The 21,324-nt window shown below is 58.5% G+C and overlaps 1 protein-coding gene across 1 annotated transcript in view; it reads right to left on the bottom strand.

Annotated features, from left to right (window-relative positions):
• The window catches only part of MACROD1 (mono-ADP ribosylhydrolase 1), a 148,463-nt gene that overhangs the window by 107,247 nt on the left and 19,892 nt on the right, over positions 1 to 21,324 (bottom strand).

The following is a 21,324-nucleotide window of genomic DNA, read 5'->3' as shown; positions in this document are numbered from 1 at the left end:
TATCTCAGGTTGGCCAGAGCTGGGCCGCACTCTTTTCTGATACAGAGAAAAGCATTCTTTGATGGCCGGTGTGCTCGTCTCTTCCCCCGCCGTCCCCCCGAGATGCAGATGCAGTCACCCCAACAGCGACTTTCTCTTTCCTCTGTGCTGTGTGCTTCCTCCCGGGACAGGTAATTGGTGCAGGGACTTTTTCTTTTTTTATGAGCTGATTAGACCTAATGGTTTCCATGGCTGCTCAAACAAAGCCCAGAAAAAGACATGAACATTCTCAGAAGAGCCCTGGGAGACAGCAGCCCCCCGAACGCAGAGCACTCAGCCGCACCCACCCCTGGCACTCTGCTCTGGAGAGGGAAGACCAGACCTCCAGAAATGCCAGCTCCAAAAGGGTACTGACCGGGGCCCTTGGAAGAATTCAGGTTTTATTTCCTCCCCCCGCCCCCGGAACCCGGGTTGCCATCATTTATCAACGGGCAGTGCGGTCTGGTGAGCCATGAGATTAAAACGGTAATGAAAGGAGGACAGCAAAGCTGGAGAGAAGGAGGAGTGGTGCCCAGGGTTCTGCGGTCTCCTGCGCCCCGGCCCTCGGGAAGCTCGGGCCACCACCTGTCAACGTGCCCCTGGTGCTGTGCTGGGGAAGAACCATGTCGGAGGAGAGACACTGGCCCGAGGGCAGGGGAGGTCGAGGAGGTGTCCGGCTCCAGGCGCTGGCAGTTTCAAAAGGCCTCAACTGCATTGACAAAAGCCAAGGGCAGGAAGAGGATGCTGACCGGCAGTCACGGGGCTGCCGGGACAGGCCCCGGGGGCTGGCCGCTCACTAGTCGTGAAAAGATGTGACTGGCCCCTTCAGTGAAGAGGCAGGGGTTGAAAGGAATGGTCACAAGAGCCGTGTGAGTGGGGTGGAGGAGAGGTGCGGCCCCCTCCCTTGCCAGGCTGGAGGGAGGGTCTCGCCCCACAATGGAGAGTCCGGCTCCCCAGGCCCAGGGACAGGTGCAGGGCATGGACACACTCCGCTTGAAACTAAGCCTCCCCACCCTTTGGCCCATTTGAATCATTTTCTCACACAATGAGATCAGGAGAGAGATTATTCCAAGCCTTAATTTCATGTCTCTGTGAAGGTCGCCCTCCCTTTGGCCTCAAGCACCCTTGACACAGGCCGTTCGGGCAGCTTGGGGAGGAGCCGAGGGTGGGCGCAGATGTAGGGCATTGGCTCAGGAAGAGGGGGAAGGGACAGAAGCCCGAGGTCCCCGCTGTTTCAGAAGTGAGGTCCCCTCCCTCACAGCACCACCCATGCCTTCTGCCCGTGTCCCAGGCCCTGGCCTTGCCACGGCCCCCGGCTCCCCACTGCCAACATGCTTGGGCCCCCAATCTTACTCTGGGGCCTCCTTTCCCCTTGACCACACCAGGAGGAGGTCAAATCATGCCCTTTGAGGTTAGGAAGGTATTTGGGGAACAGCAAGTGGCCCTAGAGTCAGTGAGGTCAGAAAGGCCTGCAGGCCTGGGTGATCAGCTTCCCTCCCCTACAGCACAAAGCAGGCCCGGGCCCACCTGGGCCTGAGGACACGTGGGTCTCCTGCTCCCCGGGGACTCAGGCAGGGGCTCACCGAGGGCTCGCTGCAGGCGTCCTCCTGGCCTGTAAGTGCTGAGGATAGTGGAGACTCGCCAGCCGGGCCCTGGGGCCTGCTCTCACCTTTCCTCGCCTCAGCATCAGACATCCTCCCGGAGTCCTTTCTGAGAGTGAGCTGCCGAATGTCTGCCGCCTCACAGCTCCCCGAGCCAAGGAGGGGGCCTGAAGCCAGGTCTACTCTGAACCCCTGTCCCTTCCCGGTCCAACTCCTCTGAGTGTCCTCATAATACAAGGAGAGAGATGCTGCAGGGCTGCCCAGCCTCCCCCAGCCCCTAGCAGTGCCTGAGGACACAGGGCCTGGGAAGACAAGCCCAGGGCCCAGGCTACCACTTCTGTCTAGAATCTCCCTTCTGTGGGCGGCCGACCTGACCCTTGCAGCCTCTAACTAGCCAGAACAACCTCGTTGGCCTCAGCGTTGATGACTGTATTTTGTGGCATTTATAGCAGGTTTTAAGTTTTTTTTTAATAAAAAGAGCCCATGACACTTCTTTGGTTAAGTGGTTTACCCTTCGTGGTAATTAGATGTAGTGATTAGAATCTCTTTTCTATTACATGGCAATTTTCCTTTAAATTTTCCCTAAAAAAATAAATAAATAAAATAAAAAAGAGGGGGGGAAGAAAAGGCGAGGCAAGAGAGGAGGCAGCAGGGCCAGGCGAGTCATTTGCATTTTGCGAATGAGGCCTCTTGTAAGCTCAGCTCAGGCGTGGGGCCTAACGTATGGAATGCTTAAGAGATTACTAAGAATAAAATCTATTAATTAGTCATACTCAATTCTGCAGACATGATGTGCATCAAAAGCTTCTTTTCTTCCCTTTTCTCCTTCCCTTTTCCTGCGGCCTCCCCGAGGAAGCCTCCATCTTCTCTAAATTGGCTCCAGCTTCCTGGGCCACCTCCACAGGAACATGGCAGCCATGTGGCTGACTAGAGGGCCTCCCCACCCAGGGCCGGGATGCCAGGGTTGGGGGCAGGAGGTGGGGCACTGGTCCCTTCTGGCTCTGAGTGACACTGGCAGGGGAGGGGACAGCAGCTAGGAAGATGGTGGTGGCTGGGGGGTGGGGGGGCAGGCTTCCCTACCCAGAGCCCAAGGCCCATGCCTGCCTTCTGCCTCTTCTCCCTCCCTCCTCCTCTTTCCCCTAGGGGTCCAGGGAGGCCAACCAGGAACAGAAAGTGAGGAGGGGTCAGAAAGGGTTTGCAGAGAGGTGGAGGGAAAGCGTGTTTTGTAAATCCACAGCCTCTGTTTCCCCTTCTGCAAAGTGGAGGGTGGGCTGCGACAGGAGTCGGGCTTCACCCAGAAAAGCTGGGTGCTCCAAAGGCCAAGTAAGGGCTCCTCCCTCCCACCAATTCTGGAAGGTTCTAGTTGATCCACAGCAGGTGACAGAGGCCCAGAGTGGGAGGGACAGGCCAGGTGAGGATCCCTGCAGGATCTGAGGTGGCTGATGGGCCTGGAGAAGTGCCAGGCAGCATGCCCAGGACACACCTGAGCCTCCCTCTTTCGCCTGCTTGGAGCCGAGGCAGGAGAGGAGGACAACCCCCGCCCCCACCCTACCAATGGCAGCCCAAGTCCCAAAGCCAACCCACTCCACTCGGAAATCTGCTTCCTGCCGAACACACCAGGGAGGAGGACGGGGCTTCTGAGCCTCGCACTTATGAAAAATACAACAAGGAAAATTGGATGCGGCAGACAGGGAGCAATGGAGCTAGGGAGGCAACCAGGAGAGAGCTGGGGCGTTTGCTGGAATGAGGTGTCTCGGGGTGCACAGTGGCCTGCGCACCCCAAGGACTGGACCTGCTCTCAGGGCCAGGAACACAGCCAGGGGCAGCTGTGGGCATGCTGCGCGCCCCTGTCCCCTCCCTGCGCTCGGATCAGTGCAGGTGATGGGCGGAGGCCTGGCACTGGATTGGCGCCAGGGTGAGTGCTAACAAGCAATTCACAGCCCTGAACAGGCCTTCCAGAAGGCAGACAGAGGAGGCATCTTTTTGCTTAAGGAGGGATAAAAAGGCTCAAAAATGCAAATCATTACCGTTTACTACCAAGCGAGTCTCCTAAATTGATTAGAAGAGATTAAACTCCTTGGAGGTGAAGGGAAAGGGGGATTTTTCGCATTTTATGAACCTGCCCCCAGTGGCAATGTGCAAAGCAGGGATTTTCCAGCCTGGCTCATGGGCTAGCCCTGCACAGGCCCAGGAGGAGCTGGGGGTCTGCGAGGGCTGACACCACACTGGCCAGAGCGCTCAGAAACAGGCTGGGCCGGACAGAGCCTGGGCTCAAGCACTGCTCAGGGAAAGCAGTTCTGCCTCGGTCGCCTGCCTTGTGCTTGGGCCTCTGGGACAGGGTGGGCTGCATGGCCCACACAGGTCATTCAGAAGCTGTCCCAGCTCCCAGCAGAGACTCCACCCCTGCCTTCCAGATTCCGTCTGCCTTCAGGGGTGAAAAGCGAGGTGAAGTAGCTGGTCTAGCTACTTAGAGAGTAAGACTCAAGAGCCGTGCACTTTTCTGCTTCCTTTCTGTCCCAGGGTAGGTCTGTGATTCATTCCCTGCGGCCAGGGAAGGGGAGCGGGGCCAACTGGAAAGGGAAAACTGAAGGTCAGGGAAGAGAAACTCAGCCAGCAGAGGAATGAGACAGTGAGCTCTCCGTCACTGGGAGCATCCAAGCACTTGACGGGGATATGGCAAATATTTTCCTCCCTAAGCCAAGGCCTGGTTCTTTGACTAGAAGACCCTGGTTTCCATCCTTACTTTATCATTCCCCAGGACCCCATAAGGAACATATCAAGAGATGTTTACTGTGCTACTCAGGATGACCGGCGTCCCCTGAAAATCCCAGGTCGGGCGCCCAGCCCTGTCGAAGAACTGCTTGTACCACCAGAGATGCTGCAAAATTCCCATCCTCAGTGTCCAAGAGGCACCGGGAGAGGAAGCACAGACATGCTCGCTCCATCTTGGAGTCTGGACCTGGAGGTTGGAGGGTGACCCACCCACTGCGGCTGGTCCCGGGCTGCTCCCCTGGCCCTGTTCTCCAAGCCGGGGGCCCCTGCCCCACTGTGCGCCCTCCGCCGTCCCACCACGGGCTCCCTTCCCCCACGCAGCACACTCAGCGCTGCTGGCTTCCTCCATCCTGCCCAGCCAGGTTTGACAGCTGCCTGGGGCATTTTTCACTCTCTGTTGGTAAGCATTTACCACTTCTTTTGAAATGGTCCAAGCGGTTGCCTGAAATATCCACACTTGCTTCTTTAAAAACACAGAAAGATCCCCTTGGCTCTTGAGTCCCCCCCCCCCCCCCCCTGCCTCCCCTTCCCCCCCCCCCCCTGCATTTGTAATATATTGTTTCTCTCTTGTTTTGGAAATTCTCTTGTTGCTGCTTCTCACTGTAAGTGGGGGTGCAGGCGTGCCCCAAGCCCCCGATGCTGCGGGGGCCAAGCCAGCCCTTCCTCCATGTTACCCCTGAAGACACTGTGCAGGGGGCTGGCCTTCAGTCTGGGGGAGGCTCCTGCCCTGCTCCCCACTGGAGAGCCTGGCAGGCCCTGGGCTTTCTGAGACCACTGTCACAGCCCCCTCCCGCTCCGTTACTAAAATGCCCGGCTTGTGCTGGGAGCGCAGGGTGGCCGTGCTGAGGGCACACGGTGCCCACTTCCGAGCAAAGCGAGCCCCTCAGGCATTTGCGACCACAGGGTGCCCTGGCCCCTGTCTTTCCCACACCTACCCACACCACCCCCCACCCCCACCTGAAAACCCAAAAGCCAGAGTCCGGGGAGTCCTTTCAGGAACGTCCTGGCTGTCACCACCCCTAAATCTCTCTTATGGCCATCAGGGTGAGCGGCTGCTCTGGCGAGATGCCAGGTCCCCGTGCTCCTCTGTGCCGGGTCACTGAGGCCCAGCACAGCGCCTGGCACACAGGGGTGCTCCGTCCTCTCTTCTCAGAGCTTCCCTTTGCATCCTGTCCTCCCCGTTTGCTGTCTGGCCCCCTTGGACTCAGTGCAAAGGGCCCAGGCGGACGTGCTGGCAACTGCCTTCCTCCCATCCTGCACCTGCCTTGCTGGCAGCCAGCACGGGGAGGGGCCCCTCTCAGCGGCTTTTCCTCCCAGAAGCATCTCACTCTGCTGTCCCTTGGACGCACCGATCACCAGCTGTGAGCCTGAGGGGGGAACCCGGCCACTGGGCGAGCCCTAACAGCCAGCCTGGGTGACTCAGTTTCCTCTCTCTGAGCGGAGCCTCACGTGGGTGACGAGGAGGGCAGAGACCTGGGTGTCTCACCTTGTCTGATGCTCCCGTCTGGACTCCCTGCCCGCCCCCAAGCCACCCGCCCGGAGGAACTATCCAGGCTTTCTCCTCGAGACAGAGAAAACAATGCAACTGGAGTCTGACAATCAAAGCTGAAGCAGACACGGGGCTGCCACGCTCACCTCCCTGGAGCTGGGCCATCCGGGGCACCTCTCCCCCGCCCCATGCAGGGCACGTGTTTGTAGATGTCCTACCCCCAACTCTGGCTGGTCCAGTTTTCGGAAGGTTCTGGATACCCAGGAGGAAGACACACAACCCTGAAACTGGCCTTAGGTTTTTGGTTTTTGTTGTTGTGTTTTTTTTTTTTTTTTTTTTTTTACCCAACCCAGCTGAGAAACCCACCCTGGAGTCCAGGGCCGAGCGCCAGGCTGCAGCATGGGGGGATTCTTTGGATGGAGGGCCCTGGTGCCTTCCAGCTCATAAAGAGATGCTGAGAGCCATGGGGAGGAAGCCAAATAGCCCAGCCTTGGAGGTTTGTCATCGGAGAGGGAGAGAGATGGCACTGAAGGCTGGAGGAGGCTGCGGGGTTGTGAACACAGGCGAGCCGGGGTTCTGGCGCCGGTTGCGTGGTGCGGAGCGGACGCCTGCTAATTATGAATGTCACCAGGCAGGTGTGAACAGGGAGATGGAGGAAAAAAGTAAACTAAAAGAAACCCCACGCCTCAGCACGGCAGAGCGAATGTATTCTAAGAGCCATCAACAGCAATTCCCTCTCCTGATATTAAAAGGTTGTTTGTATCATTTGCTATTGTAAAGATTTCTGGAGCCACCCGGGCGCTTCGCTCTGTGCCATTCCCAGGGGTCAGAGGAGGAGGAGGCCGGGGAGGGATCCGTGGCCGCCCCGGAGGATGGGACAGAAGGCAGGGTTCCTGGCCACACAAGGGCCCAGGGAGGGCGGGCGCGTGACCGAGACCCCTTCTGCCTTCCTGCCACCACCCTGAGTTTCGGCTGCTGAGCCCCCGCCTTCCTCACCTGCAGAACCGGCCCCCGGAGGCCATGCGGCCACACGCTCCTTGTCTCTTCCCCTTTTTCTCCAAAGGGTAAAGCGATCTCGGGGGTCTGAGTGACAGGACTCCTTGCACTGCTGCCATCCAAGACCTGGGCCCTCCTGCCTCACTCCCAACCTCACCCCCAGACGGGTTTTCGGGAAACCGAGACACACAAACACCCACCACGACGACAACACAAACCAAAGTGCAATGCGAACCGCCCTTTGGCCTCCTTCCTATAGGTGCCTTGAAACTTCAGTGTTGAGATGAATGTGATTAACTATTTGGTCCTTTTTTTCTGTTTGTCTGTTTTCATATAAAATGTCCAAGTCCATTTTCCTTGTCCTTTCTTGAAATAAATAGAAAGATTTAACTTTTACAGTCATCTCGGCTGCTGACTCGGCTTGGGGTCCGGCATCCCAGGGGCCAGGCATCTGCAGCCCCTCCCCAGGCCCCCTCCCAAGGTTCAGCTCTGCTGTGGGGGTACCCCCGGCACAGAGTGGTGGCCAGGCGGGATGGAGACTCTGGAGTAAGTTCCCCGGGGCACGATCAGGATCAGAATCATGAACCTGCAGCAGGGCAAAGGAACCTCTGACCCCATCCCATAGGTCCTGGGAAGGTGGACCGCCAACTGAAGGTCGACTCCAAAAGTGGCCAGGTGTTAATGGGAGCTGTGGGTTATCCCATATGAGCTCTGGCCGCCACGTGAGCACCTAGGTAAGGCTGGAACTGGACAGGCGCTGGGGACACGTTGCTGTTCCTCCACCTGGCGAACACAGGCCTGGGTTCCTCCCCACCCGCCCAGACGCCCCTTGTCCCCAAAATGCACCCCCACATTCACAACTCTCTAAGCCTTATGTGATATCTCATACCCCAACGGGAGAGAAAGGGAAAAAGATGATTTTCCATGAGAACAATAGCAATTTCTGCTAAATTTAACATAAAATAAGAACTCATTACTTCTGCCTTAGATCTGATTGTGTGTCTGGATACGGGTTAATGAGTTTTTCCTCATATTCCAAGGAAGCAAAGTTATTTCTCGACATGCCTTGGTGGCGGGTGGCTCGGCGAGGGTGACACAGGTGTCCCTGTCCCTCCTCATCTTCTCTTAGTCCTCACCTCCCACCTTGGTAGGAGCCAGCCAAGAGAGACCACTCCAAAGAGTAGCACATGATGTGGCCTTTGGGCAAGGGCCGAGTGTGTTCCTGACCCCTGCCTAGGCGCCAGCACACAGTGGGTGTGCAGGAGAGCCACCCAGCCCTTTCCGACGTGAGACCCATTCTCTGGGGAGCCATGTTTCCACTGGGGGTGTTTCCCTGGATGAGGAGAGAGAAAGAGAGAAGGCCTGAGGCAGGGGGCAGGAAGACGTCCCGCTGCAAAGGTTCTGCCTCCTCCATAAGCACAGTAAGGCCCAGCCTCCAGCCACACCACGTACCAGCAATTCCCCAGGCAGGCCTGCCCTGACTCAGGCTCCTGGTCTGTGCCTTGCTGATCTCTGGGCTCAGGTGCCCTTGAAGGCCCTGGAAGGTTCCACTCAGGCACTGTGTCTGGACAGGCTGTCCCCTCCGGCCCCACGCTGGGTCCACACTGCTCAGGTGACCGGTTCTAGCGCCTCCCTCGCTGGCTGGTCTCGCCAGCCGCCCCTTCAGGTCCCCAGAGCACACCTGCCTGGTATGCAGGAGGCAACCATAAACGTGAAGTGAAGGAATGAGTCAATAAACACCAGTAAATCAATCAACCGGCGGATCCACTGATCAATGCTGAGTCCCAGGAGGGGCAGCCCTTGGCAGCCCCGGCATCCCAGTAATCTGAGAGTTTTACTTTTCCTCTTCCTCCCCCTCCCCACCCCGGAGGGCCGGGGGAGTGGGGGGCAGGAGATGAGGCATGCATGGGCCTGCCCCAGCTCATCTGACTCTGTACACAGCAGTGACAGGGACAAAACCCAGCGCACCCACAGGGCTCTCTTCCACCCAGGGCAGGAGGTTAGGGTTCCCAAACTGTGTTCCTCAGCACCTAGAGCTAATAAACTTTCTGCCCAGGGAGGGTTCATAGTCACATGCATTTGGGAACAACTGGATTAATGCCATTGCTGTTTTGGAGGGCTCCTCAGACAGGGCCTTGGAATCCCCCAGAAGTGGATTAGATTCCGGGGCTACACCACTGGAGCCTCCTTGGAGGGTGCAGAATGCTGGGGTCCCCTCCATTTGTCCAGGGAGTGTGGGCCCCTGTCCCTGGCACACCCCCTGGGGTTTATTCAGCATCCCTGCCCCCCAGCTGAGCTCCCTGGCATTTCTTACAAGGAAGCTCAGGTATCTCAGCAACACAGAGGAGAAGTATCCACATGGGGGTGGGGCCTATTCCCCAGACACCACGCCCCCCAGACAGCCAAAGTCTACAGCTGCTCTTCGAAACCTGCTAGAGGCAACGTCAGGCTGACCCAAGCTTTCAGCTTCAGGAAGACAGGGCAAGGGGATGGGGGCACCTCAGGCTTTAATGAGTGCCCTCTGGGGTTGGAAACCCACACAGGGTTGGGTCACAGGAGGGACTCACCAGGACCTGTGGGGGAGGGATCTGTATTTCAGGTCAATGGGGAGGACCTTCCAAACATAACTAACCCTTTCTGACGAGGAGTAGGTGGTCTGAAAAACAGTGAGCCCCGTCCTCACAGGAAAGCAGAGCTGGCTGCCGGTGCCTCGGGGGGGTATGAGCTCTGGGTGGTGGAGGGGACCCATTGACCCTGAAGAGCCCCTGTCTCCCTATCATGTCTCCAAACGGATCCTGGGAGACGGGACTTCCCACCCCCCACTTCAGCACCTGCCTTGCCCTGCTCCAACCAAGCAGCTTCTGGACCTCTCCTCCCCAAAGACATCTCAGGACTCACACACACCTCAGTGTGTCACAGGCAGATATGGGGTAAGACATACCCCAAGACCCAGGGCCCCAGCTTCTTACATCCAACTCCACCTGTCTGGTCAGATGCAGGACTAAAAGTTCCAGTTCTCATGGGACAGAGAAAGGGTGGCCACTACCCCTGTACCTGGATCCTGCCTTTACCTGGCCACCACCAGGCTCCAGAAGCTTCCCTCTTCCTGTGCCCCCACTTCCCAGGGCTCTGGGGCTTCACCAAGCATCCTGGAGAAGAAGCAATCAAACCCCAAACCCAAGTTCTGTGGCCAGTTCTCAGCACCCTGCTTAGGAGGTCCCAGACGGAGCAGGGGACACCCAGCCAACCCCGAAATACTCCCTCAGGAGATCTGGGCAGAGCTTGCTCATCTACTTTTGGGTGCCCAAAACCAGGCGTGCTCCCTGCCCGGCCCTGACGCCGGCTGCGTCGCCCACCCTCCGCCATGCCTCAGGCCCGCTTGTCAGCACCTGCTTCCCCACTGGCCCACCACACCACCTGGCACCTCTGAAGGACCCTCTCCTCCCATGGCAAAGTAAATAGGATCTCTCGAGCCACTAACTGACAGCACAAATGAAATCCTGGCGCTCCCCCTCAGAGACTTACAGGGGAAGTGAAATCTTATTTGCACTGCTGCCAAGCTTGGGCCGCGATGAAATTATGCCTCAAGAAGAGACCTGGCCGGCTCCTCACGGAAGTGGCTGCGTCAGAGATGGGCTTATTAAAAGCCACAGTGGCCACATTTCAACCTGTTCCAGGTGTTAAGTAATTTACTGCCACCCAGAATTCAGTGGCAGGTTTTTATCATTTTTATTTCCGTGATGCGGGCGAATGCCCTCCTGAGGTCCCTACACAGGGAATTGCGGGTCTAAATGCTCCCTGCCCCCCAGCGCTTGCAGAGGGAAATGGGGGAGCAGGAGCCTGGGAGGGGGTGAGGGTGCCGGCCAAAGTGGCAGCACACGGCCCGACTCTCCCAGGGGTCACACCAGTCTTGGCCAAAGCCCAGAGTGACAGGGAGACGGGCTCTAAGATCCCACACCCCACGCTGGGGAGCCCAGTGATCCCCCAAAGTCCCCACAGGTGCAACAGTGTAAGATCTGTGAGAGCGGAGACCACCTCTGAATCAGGACCTGACAGCCCACCCCACGACTGAGTCTTTATTGAGCACCTACTGTGGGCCAGGCCCTGCCCAAATGGCAGACACTGAAGTGAGCAGGACCCCCAAGATCCCTGCCCTATGGAGCTCTCGTTCTACTGGTAAGTATTGAATGAATATCTGTGGTGGGTTGATTAAAATCTCTGAGAGGCAAACAAGCTCTTGGGAGGAGAGACGCCGGCATGCGGGGCACCAGAGGGAAGGGGCAGGGAGGGCGAGAGCCCGCGTTCCGGCGTGTTCCTGCGTGTTCCTGAGCTACGGGCCAGTGGCTGCAGCAGCCTGCAGGCAGGGCCAGCTCCATGTCACTGACCTGTACCCTTCACTGCGCTGGAGTACATGCGGTGAGGGGTTCGTGCCCTGCCTTTCCCCTTCCTGGCCCCCCAAAACCCGGGGAATGCACGGCCTCACGTTCCTGGGAAGTGAGGATTGGGAGCCCTCTGCGGTCTGGGGCTCACAGGGTCACGAAGGGCCCCGAGTCCCTTCTTGGCAGTGCTGGGTGGAGGGCTGTTTGATGCCTGCTGGCTTAGGGGGGATTAAGCCTATTACGGAGGCTACCAGGGGCTTATCCGACGCCCTTTCTAACACCCCCCTTCTCCACCTGTTTTCAGATACTCCAGGAAGACCAAGGGGAATCTTCAAAGTCCATGCTGAGCCAAGAGCAGAAATTCTTTAATTAGCTTTCTCTTGGATCGGGGCCCTGGCAAATGGATTAGTTGTGGTGGGGCGGGAGAAAGGGACTGGAATCCTCCTTAAAGCTGAGATTACAAGCCTGGGGTGAAGGGCTGGGGGGGCCCATCGCCAGGGATGGCGGGGATGGCGGGTCCCTGAGCAGGCCCTCCCGCATCAGCGACTCCCCAGGGGCTGGCAGATGGAAGCTGTCACCAGGAAGACACGGGATGTGTGTTCTCAGGGAGGCCATGGTCCTCGGGAGCTGGCGCGGAAAGATGCTTGGCGCGGCCGGGCTGTGTGCCTGGGTCTCCTAATGAATGTGCTTCCTTCCCGGGTGGCCACCCAGATCTGGAACTTCATAATTAGGGGGGATTTCCTAAAGGGGCGCCCATCTGTGAGAGGTAAGGCAGCACAGCCCGACCAGACATCTGTCACCGTGTCCCATCCTCGCTTATCCCCATTTTCAAGTGAGCAAACTGAGGCCCAGATCTAAGGAGTTTGCCCAAGGCCACAGTGGCAGAGGTTACAACTGGAACCAGGTCTGTCCAGGCTCCTCCCACTGTCCCAAATCCTGGCTCACAAGGCCCCTTGAGGAGGCCTGAGTTGGGGGGGGGGGCCTGTGAGCCTGGAGGAAAAGGCACAAGAGAGCCCCCACCAGAAATCGCGGCAGTGAAATAGGCCTCCCCATGCAGGCCTCTTCCAGGAAGCCTTCCCTGACCAGCCCATAGCACTTTGGATTCCCCATCAACGCACTCAGAGCCTGTGTTGTAACCCTGTTGCCCCCACTATACACTGAGCACCTTTTAGAGGCAGAGACTGGGTCTTTATCATCACCCATACTCTCTGAATAAAGGAAGGAGGGCTGTGCCCACCTCAGTCCGGGACCAGAAAGAGAAGCCTGGTAGGCGGCTGGGCCTCCAGAGCCGGAGGAAGGGAAGGATCCTGGGAGCCAAGTTCCAGGTTGGTGTGTCTCCTGGGCCTGGGTTCTCCTGCTGGCCGGCTTTGCCCGGGGAGGTGCACAAGGAGTGGGTGGATGGGAGGATGCTTCAAGGACTCGGAGACCCAGATTCCCAGGACCAAAGCCGTGTGAAGTACAACTCGTGCTCTCCCCCTTGAGCTCTGCATCAAAGGCAGCTCTGCTGTGGTCCAGCTATGCTGCACTCTACAGATAAGAGCCGCCCTCACAGGGCAGGCTGAGAAAGGGGACCTGGGCCACCCCCAGCTTACCCCTGGCCTCCCTGCTCCCACTACAGCAAGCTGAGCCACCCCCAGTCCCCGGTCTGGGGTGCTCCTGCCGGCTCCCCCTCCTGACTCTCTGGACAGGTCGGCACCGGGGTAGGGTCACCACAGGTGTCCCAGTTCCCTGGGGTATCCCAGCCACCTAAGCCACATCTCCCTTGCAGCCCCGGCACCTAGCGCCTGCTGAATGAATGAATGAGCATGAAGCTGAATGAACCACTGTCTACGGAGCGCGCACGGGTGGGAGGTCTAACCCAAGTCAGGGGAAGGTCCTGGAGGAGATGACATCTGAGCCGGGACCGGGAGCATGACCAGCATCAGCCCAGCGAAAGTGGGAGAAAGGGTGCTCCTGGCGGGGGGAGGAGCCCGTGCAGAGGCCGGCAGGTGTGGGAACACACGCAGCCATGAGACCCCAAATCATGGAGCAGGCAGGAGAGGAGACAGAAAAGGCAGGTGAGGTTCTGGGGCCAGATGATGTGGGTGAGCCAGCCACGACGCCCAGAGAGCCAAGGTCACCCCTAGGGCAAGACTTTCCCCAAACTGAGGATCCCAGGGCGTTGGAAGAAGCCATGAGAAAAGCCAAGGCTGCCCAACCCCAGGGGTCCCCGTTTCCATCCGGTCTCTGTGAGTACCCCCCACCACGTTGTGCAGGATAGCCCTGGCACCAGCCGAGAGGCTGCAGGGAGCACTGGAACCAGAGGCTCGGCTGAGCGGCAGGAAGCAGCATCGCCCCACGAGGGGCCGGGCCCAGAAAGACCCGGGATGAGGGAGCTGGGGGGTGGGGGCGAGGGGGGCAGCCAACTCCCGCCCGCAGGAACATCTCCAGTGGCGAGCAGGGTGAGCCAGGGACACAGAGGCAGTGGCAGTGCCCCCACTGAGACCTAACGGGAGCAGAGAGTCGCATGCGTTTTCTGGCTTAAATCAAGTATTCCCACGCTCCTACTACGCGCCGGTTTGGTGCAAGCTGCCGGGGGTGAGCCCCAGACAGGCCCGGGCTCCGCTGCCACTGCGCCACAGCTTCGAGATTCAGTACTTCCAGCCCCTGCCTCTCTGGCACTGAAGAATGATGTCTCTCATTTCAAGTAGCCTTTTCCTGACTACTAGCGAAGCTCTGCATCTTTTCGCTTGTTTCCTGGCCATTTGTTTCCCTCCTACCGGGAATAGCTGGTCTCCATCTTTTGCCCATTTTTCTTATTGATTTGTAGGAGCTCTTCACATATTGAGAGAGAAGCAGAGAAGCAGCCTTCTCCGGGGGCAGACCCTCAGGGCCTCCCTCAGGGTCCTTGGGCCCAGGCAAGGGAGGAAGATTTGCTCCCGCTGAATCTCTGTACATTCACCCAGCTCCCAAACGGCCAACTCTGTCAGAAGATGAAGCACCTTCTGCAGGTGGGAGTCCCTGCCAGGCCTGCACCTCAGCGGGCAAAACCTAAAGGGCTTATTTTTTACTTACACTGAGAAGCCTACTTTGCCAGTGGCTGGCAGGGTGCTCCTGATGGCACCGAGGGGAGCCAGCAGGTGCAGACAGGCACGGAGGAGGGAGGGATGACTTTCGCCATTCCAGCCAGTTCAGTGGGGGCCATCCAACCAAAGGGGCAGATCCCGAAGCCTCAGGCCAGCCCTCCCCCCAGAATTCCAGGGCCCCCTCTGGCTCACACCATCCCTGCACCCCTTCCCCAGCTGTGACAGTTCCTAAAGAGGGATCCAGGCCTGAGAGGACACCTGTGAGCCCTGCCCCCTCGCCTTCCACCACCCGACCTACAACCCCATGGTTTCTTTTGTCCCCAGTGCCTTCCATGTCTCAGCGGACAAACAACAAAGCCCATAAAACTGATTTCCAAAGCCTATAAAGGCAATAAAATTTAGGGAGCCAGGAAAAATCCGGCCCCTCCTCTCCTGGAGTAATGGCCACCAGGAGCCCCCGTGGGGCCCCTTCTGCAGCTGGGGCTGGCGCAGCACGGGGCCAGCCCACACACTTCCTCCAACCAGGTGGTAAATGGCCACTAGGCACATGTTCCGAGGGGCCCACAGCAGCAGGGGGAGGCTGCAAACTGCCAGTTTACCTCCTCTCTGATGCCCCCTGCCCGTGGCTGCATCATCTCCCCAAGAGCCTGGGAAGACTCAGTGGCACCCCGTGCCACCGGCTCACTCATTCTCCACTAAGCACCTGGCAGGCCACTGTCTGGAGCCGGCTAAGGTCACCCCACTGTACAGTCAGAACGGGAGAGAATGCCCCTGCTGAGGGTGGCCTGGTGCACAGCCTGAGCGGTCAAGCCCAACGCCCTGCTCTGCACCATGCTTGGGTGAGCCCTTCCGGAGCGCAAACAATACTGCCATAAAGGCAGCCACCGTAACCCCTGGATAACAAGGGGGGTGGGGTCCCTACGGGGGGCTGGAAAGCTCAGCTCTCCCCACCAAGCTCTCCATACACCCTCCATCCTGGGCTAACCACATGCCCACCAACCAGAGAGACACCTAGAACTCTGAGTGGCTACCACGTGCCCATTCCCTTTCATTCACTCACTCACTCACTCACTCATTAACTCAAGGGTGATGTGACATAGTGGAAAGTACCAGGATGCAGAGTGAGCTCTGGTTCGAGCTTCCTGACTAGCCTGGGGACAAGTCACTCAACAGCCCTGTACCGCAGCTGCTCAGCCTAAAAAGAGGGGAAACCAAAGCCACCTCCCCCAGCTCATCGTTATGATGATCATCCCAGGCTTAGAGAGTTGCCAATGAGGGTGGGACCACTGTCTGATGCTGGGGGGGCAGGAGGCTGGGTCAGGGATGAGGGCAAAGCACAGAGGGGCAGACTCAGAGGAGAGGGCCCACCTGCAGGCAGCAGGAAGGACCAAATGACCCCAATGGTCTTTCCAGGCAAGGATGAAGCAAGTTCGGGAGACAGGGCATTCAGGCATTAAAGAGCCACCTTCAGGGAAGATCCATTGTACAACCCACAGATCCACAGACAGGGGGAAGCGAGGGACCGCCCCCCCGGGCCTGTGGGGGCCCCCTCTCAGAAGCCACTCGTCCTCTTTCTCCTCCAGGATCAAAAACACATCATGACATGGAAGCCTCCAGCTTAACCACAGGACGTGGAGAGAAGCGAGGATCTTCTAACCAGGGACACTCCCCTGCAAAGGGGCCCCAGAGTTTCTGCAGGGCACCAGAGGGGTGGGGAAGTGGGGTGCCAGCCCACGGCCTCCGAGGGGCTCTAGGGCAGGCCGTGGGGCTGAGAGGCAGCATTTGCATGGAGAGCGCTTGGTGGCTCTGGAATTTATGCAGCTGCCCCAGTGATTCCGGAGGCGAGACGAATCTCCGGCCGCTTTTCTCAGCGGGAACAAGTCTTTTCTTCAAATCAATGGTGACACATTTTTAAACTCTGATATTAAGGAGGTAAGATTTTTCTGGCCCCCTGGGGGCAACCCTTATTAGTCACTGGCTCATCTGAGAGAAATCACAGAGGCAGACCCAGTGGGCCCAGGCAAGGCGAGGGACCTAGAGGCCAGGCCGGCTGACACGGGAATGGACAGCAACAAACAACAGGGCAGAAGGGGCCTCATGAGTCACAAGCAAAGCCATACCAGAGAGACTTGGAGACCGAGGCTGGGGGCTGGGCTCTGGAACAAGGTACGCAGTGTCCAGTGGGGGAATAAAGAACCAATGGTAAGGGTGACAGAGGGGAGAAAAAGGGAGAGTAGACAGAGGCATTAAGCTAAAGTATAAATTGATTTCCAAGCATGAAGTTATAGAACCTGAAATCTTATTCCCCGTCTTGCTCTGGCTGCCAGGAAGCTCAGAGTCACATTTCACATACAGTAGCAATGGACCTGTTCAGCCTAGTTTTGAGGTGTCATCCAGGCAGGGCCAGGGTAGGTGCTAGGGGCCAAACTGCCCCAAGCAGCCCCCAAGAGCATTAAATAGAAGGGTGGGCATGAATTGTGGTCTCTTGGTAGACCAGACACCGGCATCGAGTGGCAGGTGGCAGGGCTGAGCAGGGGCCCACAGCCAGGCATGGGGCTGGAGGCTGGCGGTGTGGAAAGCACGTGCCAAGGGCATCCAGGCCAAAGGCTCCAGGTGTGGCCAAGAGCCCGGGGCTCAGTGTCCTCCCATGTCCCTTGTTTCTGTTTATCCCTGTTTTAACGGCTCCCTAGTTTTATTGTACCTATTTTTCAGTGGAAATAGGTGGGTTAAACATTTTTTAAAAATCAATTCCAGCTCAAACGCCCACTTCCTCAGTGATAACAGCCACTATTTATTGAGTTCCAACGACTTGTCACATTTGCATGCATCCTACTCCATCTTCTCCGTCACCTTCAGTGGGGACATGACTCTCCTGGGTTTATAGATGAGGAAACTGAGGCTCAGAAGGGAGGTGTATCCTGGTCAAGGTCACAAGAGCTCATAAGTGGCCATGGCAGCCCTGTCTGGTCTGTCCCCTGGCATGTCCCCATTCCCACCCCTGAGCCCCAGAGCCCAGCACTCTGCTCTGTGCACCTGGTGGGGGGCCGGGGTGGGGGCTTCCTGCCTGCCCCATTAGCAGGAAGACGTGGCTGAATCAAGGTCAAGGCCTGGAAGGTGGGAGGGACAGTCAGGGGACCCACAGAATTCCATCACCCCCTGACCCTGCCTACGGCGCCTGGGTCCCCTCTCTGCCAAGCCCCAAGGCTTCAGCCACAGCCCACCCCACCTTCCCGTGACCCTCACCGGGGAAAGTTCCCCACCAGCTGCCAGACGGGATTTAGCTCCTTTGACAGTCAAAGCTGCAAAACTCCCGTCGCAAATGTCAATTCTGGGCCATTTGCTTCGTCAATTTTAATGTTCCTGTTTCTCCTCAACATCCTCAGCAAGGTAGCTCTTGCTTTTCAAAAGGGATGTGGTGTTTGATGATGTTTAAACCGTACGTGAAATACAGCCAGGCGGCAATAATAAAACAGACGCGAGCCCTGCTGGCAGGAGAATGGCTGACAGCCGGGCCTCTCTCTTCCCACATGCTACTCCGCAGCTAAGCTCCTATTTTTATGGCAATTACAATGTCCGAAGAGGGGGAGGAAGCATCGATGGAGAGGAGGAGGGTGGGGACCGCCGTACAAGGCCCACTTGTTGCCGTTGGGAGCGGGGTGCAGCGCATGGGGTTTTAATGAAGCCGAGTGGGCAACGCCAGCCGGGCGCCCCGGCGGAGGGAGGCCAGCCGCATCCAGCCCCGGCCGCCACCCTCCCGGACCCCTGTGGGACCCCGCTCCACACCCCTGGACCCGAGTCCTCACTGGCTTCTGTCTCCTGACATCCCACGAGGACAGAAATAGCTGTGTCGCCTCCCCGGTGTGGGAGGGTGGGGGCGGGGGTGCGTGGTGTGGGGAACAGGGGTCCCCCCGGGGGGCAGCCTGCCTCCATCCAGGGGACCTCGGCCATGACCCGTCATCAGGGAGCTACCGAGCTGGCATCCTTGGGGCGCCCCTGCCACTGGTGGGCACGGCCGCATGCAGAGCCCTGTCCGCGGATGAAGACGTGGGGTCAGCGGGCACCTGCCCACTCCAGGGGCTCCCCCTCCCTGTCTAGTGAGGTGAGGTATCTCACTGCTAGGAACAACCCCGAGCCCCTAGGGCACGTCAGGCCCTCATCCACTTGCCTCTCCTCCCACAGGGCGCACCTGTGGGAAGAGAGGCTAGGAGAAGCGGTCTGTGGAGCCGGATTTTACCCTGGTCTATTTCGTGAGCGGCCACGGCCCTGGCCTCCAGCCCCGGCCCAGCCGTCCTCCCCAGGGGCAGCTGCACCCTCTTGACGGGCGATCGATCCAGACAGCAGGGAAAGGGAGCCCGGGACAGGCCACGCGTACGCGGCCACCAGCAGGGCCTGAGGAAGCATCCAGACAAGCAACTTGCAAAATAAAGAAATGAGCCCCAAGGGTGAGCTTCTGAAGCACCTGAAGACTCTGAGGAGGGAGAGGAAGGGAAGGCTGCAGGGGCCCTGGGCATGGCTTCAGCTCTGCCCGCTCAGGCTCACCACGGCCACCCAGCTCCGACAGGGAGAGCACTTCGGTCCCCAGCCTCCTCTGGGAAGAACATCCCCAAGCCTGGCCCCGCACGGGCCGTCCCCATGGAAAACACACACCCTTCCCCACTGATGGCCCTGCGCGAGGTGGGGAGGCGGGGGCCTGGCCCACCTGCCCTGTAGCCCATGGTCAGGAAACCCCAAATCAGCAAGGGCCCCTGCCTCAGCCACCCCAGCCATGGAAGGACTCAGTTTACCACAGGAAGCACAAGAAGGAGGTACCCTCAGCCATCCCCTGTCCCCACGTGCACAGCACGTGCACAGCAGGCCCATCCTGCGGGTCAGAGCGGCCCTCCCAGACGAGCAGCCACAGGAGGTACTTCTGGGGGGGTTTACTTTTTCCCAGACATTGTGCTGTCTCCTTTCCAACTCACGACAACCCCAGGAGCCAGGTCCGACTGTGCTCTTCTTCCCATGATACAGACAAGAAAATTGAGGCTCAGGGGTTAGGTGATGGGCCCAAGGTCCCAGAGCTTGCACGCTGTGGAGGTGAGACCCATACCCAGGCCAGCAACTCCCCCTGCAATGCCCTGCACTGGGCCACAGGAGCAGGTGGGGCAGTCTGGGGAGTAGGGGGCGGGGGAGACAGGGCTGAGCCTTGGACTCTCTTTCAGGCCATGTTACACCCTAGAGACCACCCCACACTGGGCCCGGGCCGGGCCTCAGCCAGGAGGCCCCAGGGTCAGGGCTGGGAAGTAGGTATGAGCCCACCCAGGGGGTCTGGAGAGAACAGCTTCAACCCAGCACCCCTGCAAAGAGTGCTGGCTGCACAGAGCTGGGTGTGGAGAGGAAAGGAAGGGGCCCTGGGCCCTGGGGAGGGTCCGTGGCTTCCACGTGCTGCCTCCAGACCCCTTCACCTCCTAGGGACACAGGGTACCATCCGTTTAACGGGCAGGCAAGCCACAGCCTCCTGGAGAGGCCTGAAGCCGGCTGGGCAGCCTCTTGCCAAGGCGCTGGCGGATCATTCTGGTAGAGCAAGCCAAGGGCTGCAGATCCAGCCCTTTTCATGCTTGGCCAATTTAATGGTCCCCATTAATTTCAAAACACACACAATCCCACAAGCTCCGGCCTCCTCAGCTCAGTGCTCAGGATGGAGAGCATGCTGGGAACACAGGCAGGCACGCAGGTGCAGGTGCTGGGGCCAGCCGGCCTCAAGGACAGGGAGGAGCCGCTCAGCAGGGGGCGGGTGGGCAACAGAGCCCTAACATGTGTCTCCTGACCTTGTGTGTGTCATGATGGGGAGAAAAGAGACAAGGAGGAAGGGCCCAGCTCTGGGAGTCAGGGAGGCCTGCTTTGCCACTTTCCTGCTGTGTGACCCCGAGCAGGTCACCGTCCCCCTCTGGGCTTCAAATACTCTCCCATTTTCCTGTCCAAGCCTGCAAATGCCTTGAGGGCAGGTACCGGGTCATATTGAGTCTCCTATCCCCAGAGGCTCACACAGAGCCGGGAACCTCTCGAGTAGCCCGCACTGTGTACTCACCTGCAAAATGTATCAGCCCCTTCCAGCCCTGGCAACTATGACCAGCCGTGAGGGGCAGAGTGGGTCTGGGCTGGGGCAGGAGGAAGAGGCCCAGAGGGGGTCCCTGGCACATCCAGTCCCTCCCTCTGTCTGACCCACTCTCAAAGGCATCTAAACAATCATTTATTCAACAAACTTTCATTGAAACCCAGGACAAAGGGTCACTGGGTCCAGGGTCTGTGGCCCGCGTTTGTGTTCCCTGTGGAAGGACAAGAAGGATCTGGCTCATACATGGGAGACTTGGCAGAAGACCTTGGGGTGGAAGGACCTTTCCAGGGTCCTCGAGGCCTGCCCACTGGCCAAGCTCAGCTTGCTGGACCAGGCCCTGTGAGCCCTCAAGGGAATCTCAATAATTCAGGAGGGATCCATCATTTATGAATTTATGTAACCGCTTCTCGACCTTGTGGAAACGAGCCACCCTCCTCTTCCAGCGGTGGAAATTAGGCCTTGGCACTGTCTCGGGTGTTCTGGGGAGGGGGCCAACTGGACCCCAGGCCTCCCAGCTGGCTTTCCAATCTACTCTGCCCCTCACCCCAAGACTAGAAGCAGCAGGAGCTTCTGAGAAAGGGGGAGCTTCTAAGTATCCCACTTAAACCCCAAGTCTGAAAGGTGAGGGTTTGGTTCCTGGCTCGGGCTTTTACCAGCTCTAGGGCCCCATGTGTGCCTCAGTCTCCTCATCTGTAAAATGGGAGATATACTAGCGCCTGCCACAGAAATGAGGCGATGTGGGCACAACCCCTGGCCCAGACACTGAATAACAAGCTGCTCCCAGCCTCAAAGCAGGGGCTCCATGGGGTGAGCCAGGGGCAGGGGCTGGGAAACAGGTGCACCAAGCAGGCTGCAGGAGCTACAGCCAATTGAGGGGCCAACAAACCCACACTGAGACGGTAGGACCATC

The sequence above is a fragment of the Neomonachus schauinslandi genome, chromosome 11, assembly GCF_002201575.2.
Source record: "Neomonachus schauinslandi chromosome 11, ASM220157v2, whole genome shotgun sequence".
In the NCBI taxonomy this organism is placed as follows: domain Eukaryota; kingdom Metazoa; phylum Chordata; class Mammalia; order Carnivora; family Phocidae; genus Neomonachus; species Neomonachus schauinslandi.
This window is presented reverse-complemented; position numbering and strand designations above follow the sequence as displayed.